The following is a 20,646-nucleotide window of genomic DNA, read 5'->3' on the forward strand; positions in this document are numbered from 1 at the left end:
TTTCAGATCTAGGCTACAGGAGTGCAAGTTTCAGATCTAGGCTACAGGAGTGCAAGTTTCAGATCAAGGCTACAGGAGTGCAAGTTTCAGATCTAGGCTACAGGAGTGCAAGTTTCACCATGGCCATACGTTGTCACTTGAGAATTATTAGAATATGGCAAATATTAGTCAATTCATGCATTCTGTCCATGCAGGCTTTTGCAGGCTCCCTGAGATGTGAAACAGATAGGTGGTATGGCATACAGGCTGTCACCAATTTATAATTGTGAAATTACCCTAAATGGATCATGGAAATACATTTGACTCTAGTTTTTTTTGTAATGTTTTATTTTGTGTGACATCATTACATCCAACTGTTTTTATCGACACACCGTAGCAGTCAATTGTCACATCTATTTTCTATGCTCACTTTCTAACTAGCTACGTTTCCATCCAATTGGCAACAGATTTTCATCCGAATATCCTAAAATCAGCATGAAAACATTACAATTACTTTTGCTGTTATATTCCCATTTAATGAATAAAATATACAAGTTAAATGGGTTCCCATCATATTTTCTACTCTAGTAATGGTTTTGTCACAAAACAAATTGTGCTATATAGCGAATGTGCCCACTATGATATTAGCACGTGCGCTCTAGCCAGCAGCTCGCAGTGGCAAATTAGAGGAAAGTGGGAAGGGGAAAGGGGGATACCTAGTCAGTTGTACAATTGAATGCATTCAACTGAAATGTGTCTTCCGTATTGAATCAGAGAGGTGCGGAGGGCTGCCTTAATCGACGTCCACATCTTTGGCGCCCAGGGAACAATGGGTTGCTCAGGGGCAGAATGACATATTTTTACTTTAAATTAGTTAAATAGTTCAAATGTATGGCAAATTAGTTAATAGTAGTGATGGGGAAACAAAGCTTCATAAAGCATTAAGGCTTTCCAGACTATTGTGGCAAATAGGTTATTTACTCAAAGCTTTGATCAACAGTGTACACTAGTGGCACCTGCTGGTCAAAATCATTTAGAGCAGTCAAATTATTATAGATGACGTCTCACACACCGTATTGCATGGGCAGCATAACCTTTTTGATCTTCTGTTCAACCATTCAGGTGGTCATTCGACGAAACAAAGCTACGGACGTCATTGATCACGTGCTTCTGATAAAAATGATACAGGCATCGGCACACTGCTTAGCGATTTCGACGCATGCCTCGGAGCTCCGGTATCAAACGTAACATTACTAGTCAATAGACCAATAAGAGTTCTAAACCTCTCTGCCAATAGCAGCTAGTTTTCAGTTTTCCCCTCCCCACTCTAACCACTATCAGAAAGTCCTCGCAAAATTCTTGCTTGAGAAATTGCTCTTTGCTGAGAAGCAATTTAAAAAAAAAATAACTGAATTGAAAACAATCACAGTAAGGCACCTAATTGTTACCCAGAAATTATTTGAAATTGAGATAGAAATGGCTGCATTGGACCCTGTAAATCGGGTTGTCTTTTTTGCTTTAAAGAGCTTGGCATTTAGCTGAACTTTGGTGGTAAAGAGTAGTCTTTCAGTTCATAATCTACGTTTGCAATGTAAATCACTTTGGCATTATTTAGACAGGCAGACCAATGTTGATGTTTTTTCACTAATTGCTCTTTTGACCAATCAGATCAGCTCTGAAAAAGAGCTGTGAAACGATCTGATGTGATTGGTCAAAAGACCAATGTGTAAAAAATATCTAAATTGGGCTGCCTGTCTAAACACCGCGTTTGAACCTAAGTTTGCTGTGCTTTACTTGAGTGATTTGTTGTGCCTTCATGTACTAACTATTGAGTGGTTTTGGTCTCCTGCAAAGCGAACGCCGCCATTTTGTGTATTGCATTCTGAGAGCAGTCTTGCCCGAGCCTTATTGTATGCATTTTCATCTATTATAGTAATACAAGTAGTTATATTTTTGTATCTGTGCGGTGTGTCCATGGTCCAGTACCCAGTTCAGGTCTCTATTGACACTGCCTTATCCAGAACCTGTCTGTTACGCCATTTTTTGTAAACAATATAAATTGCAAACAAACACTTTAGCCTCAAAACAGAGTTAAAACTACAATGTTGATATCATGAATTATCAATCCTTGCACACAAAGCTCTGTCTCCAGGCCCATCCCTCAGTCTTTGACATAAACAGCGATGGGGTGACCCTTTGTTATTGTTTGAACTGCAGATTGCCCCTTTAACAACTTTGACAAATGTCAATAACGTTGGTTTATTAATAATGAAAACGTATGTTGATACAGTAAAGGTTTGAACATACCTTCAATTAAAGACGGTCTCTGGTTGGGTTCTTCATCTGGTACCTGGTATCATAATAGAACAAGAATCAGTAAGAAAATGGAACTAATGTACTTGCACATAGTTTACATGACAAGTTTTCATTCAAAAACATTGACTTTGCAAGCAAAACTATAGAAAATCTGACAATGTGACAACACGAGATCAGCATATTTCAAGAGAACGAAACGTACCTGTCTTCCTGCTTGTTTTATCTCATCATAGACTGTATCATGTCCTTTGTGTTCTGTTACTACACACAGACTGCAGATCAGCTCCTGGTCTGTCCTGCAGAACACCTCCAGAGCTCTGTGGTGTTCCTGGCAGAGTCTCTGCTGCAGGTCTTCTTTATACAGGGAGTCTCCTCTATACAGGGTGTTTCCTCTATACAGGGGGTCTCCTCTATACAGGGGTCTCCTCTATACAGGGGTCTCCTCTATACAGGGCGTCTCCTCTATCCAGGGCGTCTCCTCTATACAGGGCGTCTCCTCTATACAGGGGGTCTCCTCTATACAGGGGGTCTCCTCTATACAGGGGGTCTCCTCTATACAGGGAGTCTCCTCTATACAGGGAGTCTCCTCTATACAGGGGGTCTCCTCTATACAGGGGGTCTCCTCTATACAGGGGGTCTCCTCTATACAGGGGTCTCCTCTATACAGGGGTCTCCTCTATACAGGGGGTCTCCTCTATACAGGGGTCTCCTCTATACAGGGGTCCCCTCTATACAGGGGGGTCTCTGAACAGGTCTCCAGTCACATCCACCAGGGTGTGTCTCTGTAGTTTAGGTACTGTGTAGTGCTTCCTAATGTGGGTCTCACAGTAGGACTGAGTGCAGGTCTGACAGACTTCACAGCTTTGACCTCACATACATCACAGACCACCTCTCCTGGTCGGATGCTGTTCAGTGGAAGATGAAGAAACAACATAATGACATAAAAGAAAAAGATGTTTACAAAATAATGACATTTGCAGTATTACATGAGTAGTAGCCATATCACAACATAATATTCAGATTGTTTTATTAGTCATCCTCACAACTACTGGATAAGAATGTGGAAGAGCACAGTGTATGATCTCACTCTTCTTGTTGAGTAGAGGTTTCCTCCTTGAAAGAGACAGGAGGATCTATTGATTGGTGAGTCTTTCTGATACACAACTCTGGGATGGTGACTCTGCTCTCTCCAGATGGACCCTACAAGTACAGTAATACACAACTCTGAGATGGTGGCTCTGCTCTCTCCAGATGGACCCTACAAGTACAGTAATACACAACTCTGAGATGGTGACTCTGCTCTCTCCAGATGGACCCTACAAATACAGTAATACACAACTCTGAGATGGTGGCTCTGCTCTCTCCAGATGGACCCTACAAGTACAGTAATACACAACTCTGAGATGGTGGCTCTGCTCTCTCCAGATGGACCCTACAAGTACAGTAATACACAACTCTGAGATGGTGACTCTGCTCTCTCCAGATGGACCCTACAAGTACAGTAATACACAACTCTGAGATGGTGACTCTGCTCTCTCCAGATGGACCCTACAAGTACAGTAATACACAACTCTGAGATGGTGGCTCTGCTCTCTCCAGATGGACCCTACAAGTACAGTAATACACAACTCTGAGATGGTGGCTCTGCTCTCTCCAGATGGACCCTACAAGTACAGTAATACACAACTCTGAGATGGTGACTGCTCTCTCCAGATGGACCCTACAAGTACAGTAATACACAACTCTGAGATGGTGGCTCTGCTCTCTCCAGATGGATCCTATAAGTTACACTAATTCAAAACGTTGAGGGATGGAAGTCAGACATGAATAAAATACATTGTCAAATACTTCAAATATTTGAGCTGCCTGCACTTTATTCAGTTTGTCCCATATAATGGAACCAATGGAATAGCTTTAAAAGAGCTAACGCCATGGTAACTCAACTACACCTTGTATCATTGTTATTAGACCTACCATATGTCTGGTGGAAAAGTCAACAAATTAATTCATATTGAGATCTACATTTATAAAGTTTGAAAATAAATGTCTTACCCTCTTTTGAGTAAAGTCTCCTTCCTTGAAAGAATTAGGTATTTCCATAGATTGGTTAGTCTTCATTGATAGGTAACTGGGTGCTGGTGACTCTGCTCTCTCCATATGGACCCTGAAAACAGTAAAATACTGTATATTCAATCAAACTGACAGGAAACATATGTGATGTCTTTGTTATACACATGGGTCATACAACACTGTGTTGTATTGGTTTACCGTTCATAACAGATAGTAATTGATTACTTATTATATAATATACTAAGTAGGATTATATTATTACTAATTAAGGAATTACTAAATGTATTTCAGTATAAAGCATTTTAATTTATTCCCAATTCTTCTCTGTTATTCTATTACAACAATTGAAAAAAACATTGAACTGCGACTTAAGTGTGAATTGTGAGGTAATCAAGAAAATAAGATACACAACAAATTATAATTAGAACACCTTAGTTCTCCGTCACTCTCCAGTGTTCTAGTGGGCTCACAGCTGGGTGTAGAAAAGTCTGTTTTATGCACATGGACACTGTGAACAGAGTAGATTGAAGCTTTAGCTTCTGAGAACTTCCTGATAGTGATATGGGGAACACAGGGTACTAGTTTGATGGAAATTAAATACTGCAGTGTTTAGGCATACTGAAGGGGTTAAATGGGGGGAAACTGAGTTCCACCATTTTATCACTGGAGACTGCATACAGTTGAAAATGAAACCTACAAAATTAAAATGTAATCTATTACTAAACCTTGCTTATAATTCCAGTAATTACTATAAAATCAACTGTCATCCTGATAACTGCAATGGAAACAGACATCATGAGAATTGCTACACATGCTATTGGACACACCCACCTCTTCATATCAGGGTCCATGGTCTCATCAAGATCCTTCTGTCTTTCTTTAGGGATGGCTCCACCCTTAGCCATCTGATGATAACTCATTATAACTCTCAGAGAGGAGGCCTCAGAATCCTGAAGAGGACTGGTCTGGTCCCATATCAATCTGTAAATCAGAAGACTACATTCAAAATATTGACAAAACCTTTTAGACTAAAAAATACTGCTTCACTGCTCTGGGGGTTTATGTTGGTGTTTGTAGCCTAAACCAATCAGTGATAAACGCATTGGTAAAAACTACAATACACTATAATGTTCCTCTTCCTGTTGTATTATCTTATGATTATAAACGACAGATTGAAATGTACAGAATGGTTACCTAGGGGAAAATGATGGAGAGTAATGCTTTTTCAATTTCAGTCAAAGGGAGGTTTAGTATTTTTCAAATCTTTTTTATTTATTTTATTTCACCTTTATTTAACCAGTTAGGCTAGTTGAGAACAAGTTGTCATTTACAACCCCGATCTGGCCAAGATAAAGCAAAGCAGTGCAACACAAACAACAACACAGAGTTAGTTACACATGGAATAAACAAAACATACAGTCAACAATACAATAGAAAAAGTATATATAGAGTGTGTGCAAATGAGGTAAGATAAGTAAGTAAGATAGGTAAGGAAATAAATAGGCCATAGAGGTGAAGTAATTACAATATAGCAATTAAACACTGGAGTGATAGATGTGCAGAAGATGAATGTGCAAGTAGAGATACTGGGAGGCAAAGGAGCAAAATAAATAAATAAATACAGTATGGGGATGAGGTAGTTGAATGGGCTATTTACAGATGGGTTATGTACAGGCGCAGTAATCTGTGAGCTGCTCTGACCGCTGGTGCTTAAAGTTAGTGAGGGAGATATGAGTCTCCAGCTTCAGTGATTTTTGCAGTTTGTTCCAGTCAATGGCAGCAGAGAACTGAAAGGAAAGGCGGCCAAAGGAGGGTTTGGCATTGGGGGTGACCAGTGAAATATACCTGCTGGAGCGTGTGCTACGAGTGGGTGCAGCTATGGTGACCAGTGAGCTGAGATAAGGCGGAGCTTTACCTAGCAAAGACTTCTAGATGACCTGGTGCCAGTGGCTTTGGCGACAAGTTTGAAGTGAGGGCCAGCCAACGAGAGCGTACAGGTCGCAGTGGTGGGTAGTATATGGGGCTTTGGTGACAAAACGGATGGCACTGTGATAGACTGCATCCAATTTGTTGAGAAGAGTATTGGATGCTATTTTGTAAATGACATCGCCGAAGTCAAGGATCGGTAGGATAGTCAGTTATACGAGGGTATGTTTGGCAGCATGAGTGAAGGATGCTTTGTTGTGGAATAGGAAGCCGATTCTAGATTGGAGATGCTTGATGTCAGTCTGGAAGGAGAGTTTACATTCTAAGTCAGAACCGTCCAGAGTAGTGATGCTGGACGGGTGGGCAGGTGAGGGCAGCGATCGGTTGAAAAGCATGCATTTAGTTTTACTTGCATTTAAGAGCAGTTGGAGGCCACGGAAGGAGAGTTGTATGGCATTGAAGCTCGTCTGGAGGTTAGTTAACACAGTGTCCAAAGAAGGGCCAGAAGTATACAGAATGGTGTCGTCTGCATTGAGATGGATCAGAGAATCACCTGCAGCAAGAGCGACATCATTGATGTAATTGAACCCTGTGGCACCCCCATAGAGACTGCCAGAGGTCCGGACAACAGGCCCTCCGATTTGACACACTGAACTCTGTCTGAGTTGTAGTTGGTGAACCAGGCGAGACAGTCATTTGAAACACCAAGGCTGTTGAGTCTGCCGATAAGAATGTGGTGATTGACAGAGTTCGAAAGCATTGGCCAGGTCGATGAAGACGGCTGCACAGTATTGTATTTTATCGATGGCAGTTATGATACGGTTTAGGACCTTGAGCGTGGCTGAGCTGCACCGATGACCAGCTCGGAAACCAGATTGCATAGCGGAGCAGGTACGGTGGGATTCGAAATGGTCGGTGATCTGTATGTTAACGAGGCTTTCGAAGACCTTAGAAAGACAGGGTAGGATAGATATAGGTCTGTAGGAGTTTGGGTCTAGAGTGTCTCCCTTTGAAGAGGGGGATGATCGCGGCAGCTTTCCAATCTTTTGGGATCTCAGACAATACGAGAGAGAGAGGTTGAACAGGCTAGTAATAGGGGTTGCAACAATTTCTGCAGATAATTTTAGAAACAGAGATTCCAGATTGTCTAGCCCAGCTGATTTGTAGTGGTCCAGATTTTGCAGCTCTTTCAGAACATCAGCTATCTGGATTTGGGTGAAGGAGAAATGGGGGAGGCTTGGGTGAGTTGCTGTGGGGGGTGCAGGGATGTTGACCGGGGTAGGGGTAGCCAGGTGGAAAGCATTGCCAGCTGTAGAAAAATGCTTATTGAAATTCTCAATTATCGTGGATTTATCAGTGGTGACAGTGTTTCCTAGTGGGAGGAGGTGCTCTTATTCTCCATGGACTTCGCAGTGTCACAGAACTGTTTTTTTTACAGTGTCGCAGAACATTTTTGAGTTTGTTTTTGAGTTTGTGCCACAGGATGCACATTTCTGTTTAAAAAGCTAGCCTTTGCTTTCCTAACTGCCTGTGTATTTTGGTTCCCAACTTCTCTGAAAAGTTGTATATTATGGGGGCTATTCGATGCTAATGCAGTACGCCACAGGATGTTTTTGTGCTGGGCAAGGGCAGTCAGGTCTGGAGTGAACCAAGGGCTATATCTGTTCCTGGTTCTACATTTTTTGAATGGGGCATGTTTATTTAAGATGTTGAGGAAAGCACTTTTAAAGAATAAACAGGCATCCTCTACTGACAGGATGAGGTCAATATCCTTCCAGTATACCCGGGCCAGGTCGATTAGAAAGGCCTGCTTGCTGAAGTGTTTTAGGGAGCGTTTGACAGTGATGAGGGTTAGTCGTTTGACCGCAGACCCATTACGGCCGCAGGCAATGAGGCAGTGATTGCTGAGATCTTGGCTGAAGACAGCAGAGGTTCCTTGATAATTTGTGTGAGATTGAAGGCATCAAATTTAGATTGTAGGATGGCCGGGGCGTTAAGCAGGTCCCAGTTTAGGTCACCTAACAGCACAAGCTCTGAAGATAGATGGGGGGCAACCAATTGACATATGGTGTCCATGGCATAGCTGGGGGCAGAAGGTGGTCTATAGCAAGCAGCAAAGGTGAGATACTTGTTTCTGGAAAGGTGAATTTTTTAAAGTAGAAGCTCAAATTGTTTGGGCACAGACCTGGATAGTAAGACAGAACTCTGCAGGCTATCTGTCATGACTTCTACCGAAGTCGTTGCCTCTCCTTGTTCGGGCGGTGCTCGGCGTTCGACATCACCGGTCTTCTAGCCATCATTGATCCATTTTTAATTTTCCATTGGTTGTTTCCCCTCATGTCTTTGTCAGAGATTGTTTATTGTCAGTGTAGTGTTTTTTGTATAGGTGCGCGACGGGTCTTCGTACCCATATTTGTTTATATTCATTTTTCTATTTAGTGTTATGGAGCATGTTACTTGGACATTTATTAAAAGACTCCATTTTACACTCCGTTTGACTCTCCTGCGCCTGACTTCCCTGCCACCTATACACATATATCTGACAGAATCTCTGACCAATATATATGAAGTCAGCAGGAGAAGACACTACGCTCATGGAGGTGGAGGAACGCGTTCGGGAACAAGCGGAGGATATTGACTGTTTAAGTTCCGTCATGGATCGCATTGTCCAGAATTTTGATCGCTGGGAGAGACAGGGAGTTTCTCCAGCACCACCACCACCACCACCACAACCGGAATCTCCCTTGAACGCTTTTCCCCCTCCGGAACCGAAGATCCATTTATCCCTACCCACGGGATACAACGGAGATACTGCTGGCTGCCAGGGTTTCCTCCTAAAGCTGAACTTGTATCTGGCCACGGTCTCCCCAGTACCATCTGACCGTGAGAAGAGTTACGCCCTCGTCTCATGCCTCACCGGGAAAGCCCTGGAATGGGCCAGCGCTGTGTGTAGAAAGGAGGATGCGGCGTTGGACCATTTTGAGGAGTTCACCCGCCAATTCCGGAGAGTATTTGACCATCCACCCGTCTCTTCGAGTTTCTTTTTTGTGAAAAAAAGGATGGCGGTTTACGCCCGTGCATTGATTATCGAGGTCTTAATAAAATCACAGTGAAATATAGTTACCCGCTACCTCTGATCAATACGGTTATTGAGTTAATGCACGGGGCACGTTTAAAAAAAATTGGATCTCAGGAGTGCGTACAATCTGGTGCGTATTAGGAAGGGTGATGAGTGGAAGACGGCATTTAGCACCACCTCAGGTTATTATGAATACCTTGTCATGCCATATGGGTTGATGAATGCTCCATCAGTTTTCCAATCATTTGTAGATGAGATCTTCAGGGACCTGCACGGGCAGGGTGTAGTGGTGTATATCGATGATATTCTGATATACTCTGCTACACACGCCCGAGCATGTGTCCCTGGTGCGCAGGGTGCTTGGTCGCCTGTTGGAGCATGATCTATATGTCAAGGCTGAGAAATGCTTGTTCTTCCAACAATCCATCTCCTTCCTAGGGCATCGGATTTCCACTTCAGGAGTGGAAATGGAGAGCGACCGCATTACAGCCGTGCATAATTGGCCGACTCCAACCACTGTAAAGGAGGTGCAGCGTTTTTGGGGTTTGCCAATTACTACCGGAGGTTTATCCTGGGTTTTGGTCAGGTGGCTGCTCCCATTACCTCACTGCTAAAGGGGGGCCCGGTGCGCTTGCAGTGGTCGGCTGAGGCTAACAACAGGGCTTTTGGGCACCTGAAGACTCTGTTTACCTCGGTGCCTGTGTTGGCTCATCCGGATCCCTCTTTGCCATTCATAGTGGAGGTGGACGCATCCGAAGCTGGGATAGGAGCAGTGCTCTCTCAGCGTTCGGGTACGCCACTGAAGCTTCGCCCCTGTTTTGTCTTTTTGAAGAAGCTCAGCCCGGCGGAGCGAAACTATGATGTGGGGAACCGAGAGCTGTTAGCTGTCATAAAAGCCTTGAAGGTGTGGAGGCATTGGCTTGAGGGGGCTAAACACCCTTTTCTCATCTGGACTGACCACCGCAATCTGGAGTACATCCGGCAGGTGAAGAGACTGAATCCTCGCCAGGCAAGGTGGGCCATGTTTTTCACTCGTTTTGTGTTTACTCTTTCTTACAGACCAGGCTCCCAGAACATCAAGGCAGACGCATTGTCTCGGCTGTATGACACAGAGGAGCGATCCATGGATCCCACTCCCATACTCCCTGCTTCGTGTCTGGTGGCGCCTGTAGTGTGGGAGCTGGACGCGGACATTGAGCGGGCGTCACGTGCAGAGCCCTCTCCCCCTGAGTGTCCAGCTGGTCGTCTGTACGTTCCGTCTACTGTCCGTGACCGATTGATCTATTGGGCTCACACGTCACCCTCCTCTGGTCATCCTGGGATAGGTCGGACGATGCGCTGTCTTGATGGGAGGTACTGGTGGCCCACTTTAGCTAAGGACGTAAGGATTTATGTTTCTTCCTGCTCGGTGTGCGCCCAGTGCAAGGCTGCTAGACACCTTCCCAGAGGTAAGCTACAACCTCTACCCATTCCTCAACGGCCGTGGTCACACCTGTCGGTGGATTTTTTGACTGATCTTCCACCTTCACAGGGTTACACTACGATCCTGGTCGTTGTGGATCGGTTTTCGAAGTCCTGTCGTCTCCTCCCTTTGCCCGGTCTCCCTACGGCCTTACAAACTGCAGAGGCCCTGTTTAGACACGTTTTCCGTCACTATGGGGTGCCTGAGGATAGAGTGTCTGATCGGGGTCCCCAGTTCACATCAAGGGTCTGGAAGGCGTTCATGGAGCGTCTGAGGATCTCGGTTAGTCTTACCTCAGGTTTTCACCCCGAGAGTAATGGGCAGGTGGAGAGAGTTAACCAGGATGTGGGTATGTTTCTGCGGTCTTATTGCCAGGATCGGCCGGGGGAGTGGGCGAAGTTCGTGCCCTGGGCAGAGATGGCTTAGGACTCGCTACGTCACTCCTCCACTAACCTTACTCCTTTTCAATGTGTATTAGGGTATTAGCCAGTTCTGGCTCCTTGGCATCAGAGCCAGACCGAGGCTCCTGCGGTGGACAATTGGTTTCGGCACGCTGAGGAAACCTGGGAGGCAGCCCATGTCCAACTTCAGTGTGCCATAAGGCGCCAGAAAATTGGCGCAGACCGTCGCCACAGTGAGGCCCCAGTGTTCGCACCAGGGGACAGGGTCTGGCTCTCGACCCGAAACCTGCACCTCCGCCTACTCTGCCGGAAGCTGGGTCCGCGGTTTGTGGGGCCGTTTAAAGTCCTGAGGAGAGTGAACGAGGTATGTTATAGGTTACAACTGCCCACTAATTACCGTATTAACCCCTCGTTCCATGTGTCTCTCCTCAGGCCGGTGGTGGCTGGCCCGCTCCAGGAGGCTTACGTGCGTGATGTTCCTCCGCCTCCTCTAGACATCGAGGGGGTCCCGGCGTACTCTGTTCGATCCATTTTGGATTTGAGACGTCGGGCGAGGGGCCTTCAGTACCTCGTGGACTGGGAGGGTTACGGGCCGGAGGAGAGATGCTGGGTTCCGGTGGAGGACGTGTTAGATGCTTTCATGTTATCAGAATTCCAACGTCTCAATCCGGATCGCCTGCCTCGCCCTCCGGGTCGTCCCCGAGGCCGGTGTTGACAGGGGGGTACTGTCACAACTTCTACCGAAGTCGTTGCCTCTCCTTGTTCAGGCGGTGCTCAGCGTTCGACGTCACTGGTCTTCTAGCCATCATTGATCCATTTTTCATTTTCTATTGGTTTTGTCTTGTCTTCCCACACACCTGTTTTCAATCCCATTCATTACCTGTTGTGTATTTAACCCTCTGTTTCCCCTCATGTCTTTGTCAGTGTAGTGTTTTTTGTATAGGTGCGCGACGGGTCTTCGTACCCTTATTTGTTTATATTCATTTTTCTATTTAGTGTTATGGAGCATGTTACTTGGACATTTATTAAAAGACTCCATTTTACACTCCGTTTGACTCTCCTGCGCCTGACTTCCCTGCCACCTATACACATATCTGACACTATCTCTGCAGTAGCTTGCAACTCTGCGCCAATTGGCAGTTATATCTTGTCAGAAAATGTTATAGTTGGGGATGGAAATGTCAGGGTTTTTGGTGGTCAGGATTCAGACATGGCTAGGACATCCGGATTGGCAGAGTGTGCTTAAGCAGTGAATAAAACAAACTTATGGTGGAGGCTTCTAATGTTAACATGCATGAAACCAAGGCTTTTACGGTTACAGAAATCAACAAATGAGACCACCTGGGGAATGGGAGTGGAGATAGGCACTGCAGGACCTGGATTAACCTCTATATCACCAGAGGAACAGAGGAGTAGGAGGATAAGGGTACTGCTAAAGGCTATACGAACTGGTCGTCTAGTACATTCAGAACAGTGAGTAAAAGGAGCAGGTTTCTGGGTATGATAGAATAGATTCAAGGCATAATGTACAGATAAAGGTATGGTAGGATGTGAATACAGTGGAGGTAAACCTAGGCATTGAGTAATGTTGAGAGAAATACTGTCTCTAGAAACATAATTTAAACCAGGTGAAGTCACCGCATGTGTGAGAGGTGGAACAGCAATGGACAAGGCATATTGACATTAGGGAGAGGCATGCATAACCGAGGGATAATAGGGGTCCAGGGAGTAGTTAGGCTGGCTGGAGACATGGCGATTCAGACAGATAACAGGCCGGGGCTAGCAAACTAGCAGAAGGGCATTAGAGGGACGTCGCGATGGAAGAAGTCTGTTGTAGGCTCCTATTGCGGTTACATGGGCAGACCAGTCATGATGGATTAGCAGAGCTCTGTGTAGTAAAGGGGTCCAGTCCAATTGGCAAAAAAGGTATAGTGGCCCAAGAAATTGGCCGATGGATCTCTTCAGCTGACAGAGCAATATGCTCTAGACAGCTAGCGGGCCGCGGCTAGCAGGCTAGCAGATGGGCATTCGGGGGACATCGTGACGGAGGAGCCTGTTGAAAAATCTAGTCCATGTAATTTGTAATTGATGAAAGTTAAATATTTCTCAGTATTTTAGAATGAGAAATCGTTCTATTTAAGAAATAAGAGGTAGGCCTACCTGTATGACAGACAAAATGAGGTTATAGGCTGCTATATACATAGATTTGGTCAATTCCTCCACCCACCATGCACTCTTTAAATAGCCTACCTCAGTGTCAGTGAAGGGCTGTTAAAGGTGCAATATACAGAAATAGCTTTGGCATTTCCTGGTCGCTAAAATTTGAATAGTTTGCCTAATTTCAGTTTATGTGACTTAACAACCAGTCTTTGTGTAAAGAATCATTGTACCATCTAAACTGCTGTGAAATATGTTTTCCACAACCAAAAATATTGTATTTTCAGCTGTTTGAAAATGGTATATAAAACCAGAGGTAAAAGAAGCAAAAACAAAACGTATGATCAGGAATCATAGAAATAGCACAGATTGAACAGATACCGCTTCTTAGACTTGATTTCAATGAGAATGACGTATGACAGATCTGTAACTCACATTATGACACATTGCAGCTTTAAGTTAAAACCAAGACTGGAATTGAAGGCCTATGAGAGGGTATATCATAGGACTTATATTTACTTTGGGATGGAAAACTGCACAGGCCTACCCCTTGAAAGCTTAAGATTTAGAAGAAAATAAAACAGATGTGATTATATAACGTGATCTATAACAGGGCTTTGGTCCGCGATGCTTTAGGCTAGAAACAAGATGTAAAATACCCAGGAAAGTTTGTTTTGTTTCTTTGAGAGAAATAATCTAATTATGTCACTATCAATTGATTAAAATATTTACTTTCTATATAATACAAGATGTTTAAACCCAGACATCTATTAGGGAAACACTTATGACCTTCTCTCGTTGGGTTAAGCCACTGTTAGAAAAGTTTGGCATTGGAGAAATTTGATGAGATGAACACATAGGCATATTTCTCTGTCCATTCTTAACCTGTGATTCTGTAATTTGTGTGGTATTAAAAAAAGATTGTGCTAATATGTAAAATTATGTAAAATTGCATTACATTTTTATAAAATTGAATTTTTTCTCGAACCTTCAAATACGATGCTAGATTTATGCAAAACCTTTTTAAATATATATATATATTTTTTAAACTAGGCAAGTCAGTTAAGAACAAATTCTTATTTACAATGACGGCCTACCCCGGCCAAACCCAAGTCAATTGTTTACCGGCCTATGGGACTCCTAATCACAGCCGGTTGTGATAAAGCCTGGAATCAAACCAGGGTCTGTAGTGACTCCTCTAGCATTGAGATGCAGTGCCTTAGACAGCTGCGCCACTCGGGAGCCTTTTACTGTAAAGGACATCTTTCCACCCCTACTCTTGTCTACGGTGGTTTGCAAAGTAACAACCTTCTGGCCCGCAGCTCTGTGCTCTACCAAAATGAATCCTTACAGGACAAAGGACAGATCTGAAATTGCATCTCTAAGGCTCTGGTCTGTCCAAGAAGTGAGAATAAACGGTAGACATGTTCTCTGCTATCCACTTTGTTTTAATTATTGTTTTGGGTATGAAGGGGGTTCACTTCTTTTAAGCGTTCCGTGAGGGTTTAGGTAAAATATATTTTGCTGAAGGGAGGGCCATCCATTTTCATTTCAGAGGTCAGATTTTCTCCATGTAACCCTTCTTATAAATAACGTTCACTCCACAAGAATGGGAGTCAGGCGTTTGATATAATTTGTTGAACTTTACTGAAAGGATTATGGGGATACATAGATACATTGTTGTTCACTAAACATGTAGCTAACTAGTGCATAAATAAAACATGGAATGGAATACTGAGTGCCTCAGTATAATGAAAACATGGACTGGACTGGCAGTAATGTTCACTAGTAGGATACACTACAGTAGTTATCAGCATAATGAAAACATGGACTGGACTTTCAGTAATGTTCACTAGTAGGATACACTACAGTAGTTATCAGTATAATGAAAACATGGACTGGACTATCAGTAATGTTCACTAGTAGGATACACTACAGTAGCTTTTTCAGTATAATGAAAACATGGACTGGACTTGCAGTAATGTTCACTAGTAGGATACACTACAGTAGTTATCAGTATAATGAAAACATGGACTGGACCTTCTGTAATGTTCACTAGTAGGATACACTACAGTAGTTATCAGTATAATGAAAACATGGACTGGACTTTCAGTAATGTTCACTAGTAGGATACACTACAGTAGTTATCAGTATAATGAAAACATGGACTGGACTATCAGTAATGTTCACTAGTAGGATACACTACAGTAGTTATCAGTATAATGAAAACACGGACTGGACTGGCAGTATTGTTCACTAGTAGAATACACTACAGCAGCTTTTTCGGTATAATGAAAACATGGACTGACGACCAGTAATGTTCACTAGTAGGATACACTACAGTAGTTATCAGTATAATGAAAACATGGACTGGACTGGCAGTAATGTTCACTTGTAGGATACACTACAGTAGTTATCAGTATAATGAAAACATGGACTGGACTTGCAGTAATGTTCACTAGTAGGATACACTACAGTAGTTATCAGCATAATGAAAACATGGACTGGACTTTCAGTAATGTTCACTAGTAGGATACACTACAGTAGTTATCAGTATAATGAAAACATGGACTGGACTATCAGTAATGTTCACTAGTAGGATACACTACAGTAGCTTTTTCAGTATAATGAAAACATGGACTGGACTTGCAGTAATGTTCACTAGTAGGATACACTACAGTAGTTATCAGTATAATGAAAACATGGACTGGACCTTCTGTAATGTTCACTAGTAGGATACACTACAGTAGTTATCAGTATAATGAAAACATGGACTGGACTTTCAGTAATGTTCACTAGTAGGATACACTACAGTAGTTATCAGTATAATGAAAACATGGACTGGACTATCAGTAATGTTCACTAGTAGGATACACTACAGTAGTTATCAGTATAATGAAAACACGGACTGGACTGGCAGTATTGTTCACTAGTAGAATACACTACAGCAGCTTTTTCGGTATAATGAAAACATGGACTGGACGACCAGTAATGTTCACTAGTAGGATACACTACAGTAGTTATCAGTATAATGAAAACATGGACTGGACTGGCAGTAATGTTCACTTGTAGGATACACTACAGTAGTTATCAGTATAATGAAAACATGGACTGGACTTGCAGTAATGTTCACTAGTAGGATACACTACAGTAGTTATCAGTATAATGAAAACATGGACTGGACTACCAGTAATGTTCACTAGTAGGATACACTACAGTAGTTATCAGTATGATGAAAACATGGACTGGACCTCTGTAATGTTCACTAGTAGGATACACTACAGTAGTTATCAGTATAATGAAAATATGGACTGGATTAGAATGTTCCAATGTGGTTAGCCAAAAAGATGTCAAGATACGTCTCACATTCATCCTCCTGGGTTACTATCAAACAGATATGTTATATTTCTGGTTCCTCCATAACTTGTTTCCTGCTTGTAGCAGGGTGCGGTTACAGGAATCCTTTCTCTAACTATAAGTCACATAATTTCATCAGAAAATATGTCTGCCGTGAGGGTGTGTGATGTAGGATACCAGGGGTAACTAGCACCCCCTTCCCCTCCCCTATGAAAAATGTCTAATTGCACAAAACAGCAACTATTGGAATAAAAAAATGTACGTGGATGAAGGTCATGCTTAGGCTGGAATAAACTTTAAAGGGAAATAAACTGCTAGAGTTTACGCTTTTTTAGTTATTTTAGTAAATGTTGTTTTAAGAAAAAAGGCAGTTTTTTCTAAAGTGCCAGGGAGTGTGTTGCATGTCATGGTGTCCTAGGATGAAGATACACAACCAGCATTGTAAATAAATTTAGAATAGACTACTTGGAAACGTTCACCATCATGTGATTAAGTTTATCCTTTTTAATGAAAATATAGTTAACAATTGCCCTTAGTCTGCCTCCCTCCTATCACCATGGAGACACCTTCCTGAAAACCCCACTTTGCTTAAACCTGTTCTGCCAGTTCATGTCCTAACATATTAGAATGTTCCAATGTGGTTAGTCAATAAGATGACAAGATTGTTTACACATTCATCATCCTGGGTTACTAGAAACAGATATGTCATATTTCTGGTTTGTCCATAACTTGTTTCCTACTTGTAGCAGGGTGCGGTTACAGGAATGTTCTAACTATAAGTCATATGATTTCATGAGAAATGTTTTCTGCAGTGAGGGTGTGGAAAGCAAGTCAAGGTGTCGTTGGATGAATGTCAACAAGATGCATAACCAACCAGCATTGTCAAAATAACTATGTTTTAATTAAATCTGACAATACCAGTTCCTGCACTCAAACCCTATATCAGGGACCGCTTTAGACCCGGGTGTCACGTCTACTCTTTCCCTAATCTGTCGCTCACATCGCCTGTTTACTAACCACTGGTCCTGGCAACCCTCCATTATGTGCACCTGGCAACCCTAATTACGCATACCTGTGCCCCATCTGGACTGCATTACTTACTGATTACTCCCCTTTATCTAGCACTCCCTAGCATCACTCTTCAGGCAGTATTGTTTCTGTTTTCATGTCCAGAGGCTCTCGTTTTGTGTCATGCTATGTTCTTTATTGTTAAACTCACCCCCTGCTTCCTGTCTCTCAGCGTCATCGTTACACCGGGACAATAGCTTGGTGCAATCAATAGAACAAAACCAGCACCGTTTCAAGATTTTGAAAACCACTGCACTAAAATAAGAAAATGTTCAAATGAAGAGGTTGGCCTATTAGGATTATGTGCACAGCTATTAACCTCACATGTAGCTTTAGCAATTGATTAGGGGCCAGGCGTATTCAATGTTTACCCTACAAGGACTGGACTGCTGCTGGTTTTCTGTTCTACCTGATAATTGATGACAGCCACCTGGTGTCTCAGGTTTAAATCGGTCCCTGATTAGAGGGGAATCATTTTTAAAAAGCAGTGTAACTGGCTCTGGTCCAGATTTGAATGTGAGGCTGTTAGACTTACAACTATATTGAGAGAAAGATGGCGTTCCAGATTGTCTTTTTCTGCTTACGAACAGTATCACATCTCACAACGCCTGGTGAAGTATGTATCATGTCAGGAAACCCATTCATGTGACATATTATCATGTTGCGATCTTCTGAGACTCACAGCACAACTGCAAAAAAAAAAAAAGTACCTGGAACGCTGCCAGACAGTTTGCAAGTATGTAACAAAAATAACATTAACATCTGACAATTGTTTCATGTATGCTAAGAACAAATAAAACCCTTTTTGTAATGTTCCTTACAAATCTGTCATCATGCGAGATCTGGGCGATTAGATTTTTAACTGTTCAAATTACCTGAGAGGAATCACAATTGTTAGGACGTTGTGAGTCCTAAAGTCTTTCCCCGTTTGAATAAGAATCAGCCTACCTGCCAGTCATCAAACATATATTCACCTGACACTTTACTGTGGTGTAAAGTGCTTTTTGGTGGTATCTGTACTTTACCATTAATATTTTTGCCAACTTTTACTTTTATTTCACTACATTCCTAAAGAAAACAATGTACATTTTACTCCATAAATTCTCCCTGACACCCAAAAGTACTTGTTACATTTTGACAGGAAAATGGTCCAATTCACACACGTATCAAGAGAACATACCTGTTCATCCCTACTGCCTCTGATTTGGCGGACTCACTAAACACAAACGCTACGTTTGTAAATTATGTCTGAGTGTGCCCCTGGCTATCCGCCAATAAATAAATAAAATTAAATTGTGCCGTCTGGTTCGCTTAATAGAAGATATTTGAAATGGTTTACACTTGTACTTTTACTTTTGATATTTAAGTACATTTCAGCAATTCCATTTACTTTTAATTCACAAGTATATTTAAAACCAAATACTTTGACTTTTACTCTAGTAGTATTTTACTGGGTAACTTTCACTTTTACTTGAGTCATTTTCTATTAAGGTATCTTTACTTTAACTCAAGTATAACAATTGAGTACTAATTCTTTTATAAAACATGTTGACTTACCATTTTCCTGCTGCATTCAGAGTAGCCTAAGATGCTGTTCCAGAGGTGAGACGAGGAAGACAGACAGAAGGAGAGGGGAGGAGCATCTGCTTATACATCACATGGGACAACTTTACCAAAGATGATGACGCTTTCCCTGCGTGAGCTCACAGTTCCTCCATAATATCTGGCATGCTAACGCGAGAGTTTACTTATTGTCACGTTCTGCTCGCCCCACCCACACTGCCCCGACCAGGAAGAATTTGCCAGTGAGAAGTCTCACCCTGGGGCACCCCCTCCGCGTGGAGGGGCAATAAGTATTTCACTCGAGTGGCCCTGCTCCAATCCAAATAAATTAGGGAGTGGGGTCTCGCTTTCTCTACCGTCTCTGACTTTAGATATCCCTGTTTTTCTACAGTGAAAATACTATCCACAAGGCAGCCATGACAGCAGTTGTTTAACAGAGCAGTCAGCCTATTTCCTGTAGTCTCAAAATATTAAACATTTGGTTTAAGGTAATAAAGTGGATTTTCAGTGTCTACTTCAAATGGAGCACACTTCATTAATAACATGCATTAAATCATATGAAATATGTTGACTCACACACATAATTATATCTGAAACATGGCTCTTCAACCTCAGGAGGCTGAAGAAATTTGGCTGGTCACCAAAAACACTTACAAACTTTTACAGATGTACAATCGAGAGCATCCTGTTGGGCTGTATCACCGCCTGGTACGGCAACTGCTCTGCCCACAACCGTAAGGCTCTCCAGAGGGTAGAGAGGTCTGCACAACGTATCACTGGGGGCAAACTACCTGCCCTCCAGGACACCTACACCACCCAATGTCACAGGAAGGCGACAATGATCATCAAGGTTAACAACCACCCGAGCCACTGCCTGTTCACCCCGTTATCATCCAGAAGGTGAGGTCAGTACAGGTGCATCAAAGCAGGGACCGAGAGACTGTCAAACAGCCACCACTAACATTGAGTGGCTGCTGCCAACAATACTGACTCATCTCTAGCCACTTTAATAATGAAAAAATTGATGTAATATATGTATCACTAGACACTTTAAACAATGGCACTTTATATAATGTTTACATACCCTACATTACTCATCTCATATGTATATATATATACTGTACTCTATACTATCTACTGCATCTTGCCTATGCCGTTCGGCCATCGCTCATTCATATATTTTTATGTACATATTCTTATTCATTCCTTTACACTTGTGTGTATAAGGTAGTTGTTGAGACATTGTTAGGTTATATTACTTGTTAGAT

At 42.6% G+C, this 20,646-nt stretch overlaps 2 long non-coding RNA genes across 3 annotated transcripts; both read right to left on the reverse strand.

Annotated features, from left to right (window-relative positions):
* LOC135537907 (uncharacterized) lies at nt 1-2,941 on the reverse strand. The gene is made up of 3 exons (XR_010455297.1): nt 2,498-2,941; nt 2,287-2,329; nt 1-463 (listed from the first exon to the last, which is right to left on the reverse strand). It is a non-coding gene; the product is annotated as an uncharacterized LOC135537907 (long non-coding RNA).
* Nucleotides 2,942-4,357: 1,416 nt separating this feature from the next.
* On the reverse strand, nt 4,358-19,486 carry LOC135537910 (uncharacterized). Of its 2 annotated transcripts, XR_010455298.1 has the most exons (5): nt 19,373-19,486; nt 18,351-18,504; nt 5,197-5,346; nt 4,796-4,873; nt 4,358-4,459 (listed from the first exon to the last, which is right to left on the reverse strand). It is a non-coding gene; the product is annotated as an uncharacterized LOC135537910 (long non-coding RNA). The 2 variants fall into 2 exon arrangements; XR_010455299.1 differs by lacking the exon at nt 18,351-18,504 and having other exon boundaries at nt 19,373-19,476.
* Nucleotides 19,487-20,646: the final 1,160 nt, after the last annotated feature.

Source organism: Oncorhynchus masou, unplaced genomic scaffold (genome assembly GCF_036934945.1).
Source record: "Oncorhynchus masou masou isolate Uvic2021 unplaced genomic scaffold, UVic_Omas_1.1 unplaced_scaffold_871, whole genome shotgun sequence".
Classification (NCBI taxonomy): domain Eukaryota; kingdom Metazoa; phylum Chordata; class Actinopteri; order Salmoniformes; family Salmonidae; genus Oncorhynchus; species Oncorhynchus masou.